The sequence below is a fragment of the Nicotiana tabacum genome, chromosome 24 (genome assembly GCF_000715075.1).
Source record: "Nicotiana tabacum cultivar K326 chromosome 24, ASM71507v2, whole genome shotgun sequence".
Taxonomy (NCBI): Eukaryota; Viridiplantae; Streptophyta; class Magnoliopsida; order Solanales; family Solanaceae; genus Nicotiana; species Nicotiana tabacum.
In genome coordinates this window covers 61,645,139-61,650,138 of record NC_134103.1, presented here as the reverse complement: position 1 = coordinate 61,650,138, position 5,000 = coordinate 61,645,139, and the positions used below count along the sequence as shown (strand labels likewise).

The 5,000-nt window shown below is 31.8% G+C and overlaps 1 non-coding gene across 1 annotated transcript; it reads right to left on the bottom strand.

The window, feature by feature from the left end:
• Window positions 1-4,482: 4,482 nt before the first annotated feature.
• Window positions 4,483-4,570, bottom strand: TRNAS-GCU (transfer RNA serine (anticodon GCU)). Its single transcript has one exon. It is a non-coding gene; the product is annotated as a tRNA-Ser (tRNA).
• Window positions 4,571-5,000: the final 430 nt, after the last annotated feature.

Here is a 5,000-nt window from a genome sequence, read left to right as displayed (position 1 = left end):
CTATCCATTTATTCATTCGACCCAACTTTATTTTGTTCCGTTCCAAGAATTCTAACACGGTTTTATACCCATCTAGGAACAATGAAATATTCTCAGAACTTTCCGTTGATACGACATGCTATTTTTACCATTCATTCCCTTTCAGGATCAGTCGTGGTCTTCCAAACTTTACCGAGAGTATGGACGAATCCCTCACTTCATCCATATGTGTAAAAGAGACTAGCCGCACTTAAAAGCCGAGTACTCTACCGTTGAGTTAGCAACCCGAAGAAAATATCGAAGAAAAATAAATAAAGAGATTAGACAAGACAACCAAAAACCATTGAAGGAATAAATCTAAAAAAATACATTCACATTTTCGAATTAATTTAAAACATAAAATAAAACTAAATAGATCCACTTCATTTATCACAATGAATTATATTTGTTCGATACACTGTTGTCAATATAAATATTGAATAGTGAAAAAAAAAAGAAATTTCAATTGACAACAATAAAAAATATTAAAAAAAGGACTTGTGTTAGATTGGCACTACAAATCTAATCCAAATAAAATAGATACAAAAAAGTATAGATGAGAGAATAAATTAAGTGGAAAACAAAACTACAATTTATTTAGATTTATTTAATCCATAATGGATTCAATCAAGTTAAGTGAGATAAGCAAACTTGATTTCTTTTTTAGTTTTAGTAGAGTTCCAATGAAAAACGGAAAACCACCCAATTGAAGGAAATGCCCGAATTTTCTATTTCGAGGATCAATAAAATAAGAGGTTTTGTCGTTATAGAACACGGAATTCAATGGAAGCAATGATAAAAAAATACAAATAGAAAAGGAAAGGGAGGAAATACAAAAAAATAGAAGAGAAAAGTCATACAAAGTTATATACAAATGACTACCCCCCTTTTTGTATTTCCTTAATTTATTTCCTTAATTGAATTTCGGTTGATTAGGATTGATTAGGACGAAGTTCCTTAAAAACCTCCGCCTTCTTTAAAATATCCTGAACAGTTCCTGTAGGTTGAGCCCCTTTTTCAAGGAAATATAAAATAGCAGGAACATTTAAATAAGTTTGATTCTTTATCGGATCATAAAAACCCACTTTCCGAAGATCTTTTCCTTCTCTTCGGGATCGAACATCAATTGCAACGATTCGATAGACGGCTCATTGGGATAGATGTAGATGAACAACACCCCCCTAGAAACGTATAGGAAGCTTTCTCCTCGTACGGCTCGAGAAAAATGATTGATTCGAGGTTTTATCTCTGTATGGAATTCTATCTAAGAAATGACAACTGGGTCCATAAAATGATCAAATCAATTAAAGATGTAAGTCTTTTTTTTCTTCTTTCTTCCTGAAAATGAAAAAGAAACCATTCGTACTCTCATAACTCAAGTTGGATAACTTTCAAACAGTTCAAAGGAAAATCTTTCGGCAATTTCATTTATTGAGCGGTCTTTCCTCCTTTTATGTTTGTCTCGTTTAAAATGGATTTGGATTCTTCAGTTCGATCCAGTTATTAAGACAATAAAAAAGGTGTTTCCTTGTTCTGGGATCCTTTATCTTTGTTTTATTTTAAATCATTGGGTTTAGACATTACTTCGGTGCTTTTTAATCCTTTCAAAATGGCAGCAACATACCCCTTTTGCGATTTCTATGAAAGAATCCTACAGACGATGGATTCCCGCGTGAAACACTTTGGATCGAAAAAGTTTGATCAATTCCAAGGAATTTTTGAATTGGAAACTTGCTCGAATTGGATTCTTTCGATTTCCATACCGAAAATATATTTACGAAGTTGTTCCAATTTTTTTATTGATTGGCATTAACCCTAGACTCTTGCCCCGAGAAATAAATTAATACTTTCTACTCGAGCTCCATCATGGACTATTTACATTCCAAGACAACAAAAAAGAGGGGTTCTAATGAAACAGAACCAATGATGTCGAGCCAAGAGCACCTTCATTCCTACATAAAATGGTGGATGTACAAATCCACAACGGATCCTGTCCTTCAAGTCGCACGTTGCTTTCTACCACATCGTTTCAAACGAAGTTTTACCATAACATTCCTCTAAGAACCGGTATGGAATTGATTCAATTATGGAATCATGAATAGTCATTGGTTGGGCTGATGTATAAACACCATAATCTATACTTTGTTCTATATCTATATACTATAGAGATAGGTGGATAAATATTTTTCTTTAGTAAGACCCCATCGCTAATATTAATTTATCTAACATATTAATTAATATTTAATATATAAATAATATATAGAAATAATAATAAATAAGAATAATAATAAATAAGACGAATAAATGAGTTCTTTTTGATTCTGCATCTTCACGTGACTCAATAGGAGAGATTGACCTATTTCATACTTCTTCAAATAGCAAAGATTCCGCTTATAAGGAATGATTAAAACTATTTATATTTCTAAATTTAGAAAGTTCCCTTTTCGACATCATTATTTGAAGAAAATTTGATAGTTAAAGATCACTTTTGATCATCTTAGGAAAGAAAAAAGATAAGTCTTTCTTTTTTAATTGAATCATCAACGATTTCAATGATCTAAAATAGATAAATACACCAAACAACAAATCCAATTTTTTTTTATGAGATGGATAAAAAAAGATTAATATAAGGTAAGATTTTCATTCTTATTCTTTTTTTTTTTTCATCTGATTGATAAAATCCAAAGAATGGGGAGGGTTTCGTATCTATCAATTCGATCAAATAGACTGAGCAATTGTCACCGTTTATAGATATTGAAATGAATGCCTTCCCATTACTGATTAACTCCTATCTACCCCATTCTATGGGACTGATGCAGCATAAATCAAAAGAAAAGAGGGGGTGTCCTAGTCTTTTTGATTTTTACGAAATGCGAGCTGTCTAGGCACAAAGCCAAACAAGTCCAGATTAAGTCAAGTTTTTGCTCCTATTTTTTGATATTTTAGCCTAACTCATTGATTAAGAATTAAGAGACTTAGTGAATTTAATTAGTACCAAAAATCCCCTCTTGGCGAAAAGTCAAGAAATCCACAAAAAAGAAAATGGAATCTAATTAGGCTAATTTAGGGGATAGAGAATACGAGATAGGGAATATAGATTCTTTCGCATCTCGATTCCGTTTTTGAAAAAAAAAATGATTCATCGAAGAAAAAAATCAGAAACAACAATCACATTCCAGCTAACATTTCGATTTTAAACAGAACATTGTTAAAAAAGCAATCTATATTCTCATAGAATATATATATGTTCTGGGACGGAAGGATTCGAACCTCCGAATAGCGGGACCAAAACCCGTTGCCTTACCACTTGGCCACGCCCCATTTAGATTTCTATTCGATACTAAGAAAGTATATTGCTTGTTTTGTTTGTTTGTCAACTCTAGTCCAAATATCTATAGAATAGATTAGATTGGTACTAGGATTTTGCGATGTTTTTGGTATGTGTAGATATAGAATTCAACTTAATTTATTGATCATTACATATAATTCAATTAAGATATTGTATGAAAATATGATTTTTTCGATTCTCCTTTGAGAAAAGGAGGATTTTTGATTGGGTGGGTTCAAAGAAAAAGAAGTATTTTTTGTTTACCTTACTTACTTTCCCTTTCCTTATATCAATAACTCAATCAAAATGCAATTATCTCTCCAAGAACAAAAAGTCTGTTATGCTTAATACCTTTAGTTTGATCGGTATCTGTCTTAATTCGACCCTTTTTTCGAGTAGTTTTTTCTTCGGCAAATTGCCCGAGGCCTATGCTTTTTTGAATCCAATCGTAGATATTATGCCAGTCATACCTCTGTTTTTTTTTCTCTTAGCCTTTGTTTGGCAAGCTGCTGTAAGTTTTCGATGAGATCCTTAATAATATCCTAGAAAATTCATGATTTATTCGAGAAAAATTCTAAAATAAATAAAATCAGATAAGCTTTACCGTTTGAAACCTCGATTCAAACATTGAAATTCTTGGATAGTCACGAGAAATCCGGCTTAACTTATTTCCTTATTTTTTGACGCTTTCCCTTCCAGTGAAAGACCTTATTAGGCTCCTCACAATACCTAATTGTGTATATAAAAAAATTTTGGTTAATGACAAACTCTTAGTAGAAAAGAATTTATGAAAATTCTTTTAGAGAAAGAGCTTCATTGCTTGGTGTCAAACTAGGATATGCGGTAGAAAAATGGATGATCTATTCTCTTTTTTTCAAAAAAAATCATCTTGGAGATTGTGTAATGCTTACTCTCAAACTCTTCGTTTACACAGTAGTGATATTTTTTGTTTCTCTCTTCATCTTTGGATTCCTATCTAATGATCCCGGACGTAATCCTGGACGTGAAGAATAAAATAAAAAAGGTTTTTCCTTGCTTGATTTTCCAATTTTCTTATGATTTGGTCTATTCCACACATTTAACTAAGAATAAGAACAAAGGATTTCGAAATTTGAAAAAAAAAATCAAGTCATCAACGGAAAGAGAGGGATTCGAACCCTCGGTACGATTAACTCGTACAACGGATTAGCAATCCGCCGCTTTAGTCCACTCAGCCATCTCTCCCAATTGAAAAAGATAATTACTACATGAGATAGCACATAAGATAAAGGAAAGAATCTTTCTTTCTCTCTTTTCTTCTTTCTATATTATATAGATATGTACAACTTTTATCATCAATTTCCTTTATTTCTTTATCTAAAGTAAAGGAAGGGCTCAGAAGAGCCAAGAATATCAAGAAAAATAAAGAAGACCTCTTTTCTTTGTCTTGATTTTGTTCGAAAGGACCCTCTTATTCTCATGGCCTGGTCTGGTCAGTACCCAGCCGGGCCTCTTTTGTTCCAACGAATTTGAATTTGAAAACTAAAAAGCCTGTTATAGTTGTAATATTTCATTTTAATTGAATAGTTAATATTCAAGCAACAAGAAAAAATTCCCATTTTTTGTAAAAGTAAAATAAAATATATAAAATAGAAAATTCGATCAAAATAAAAGT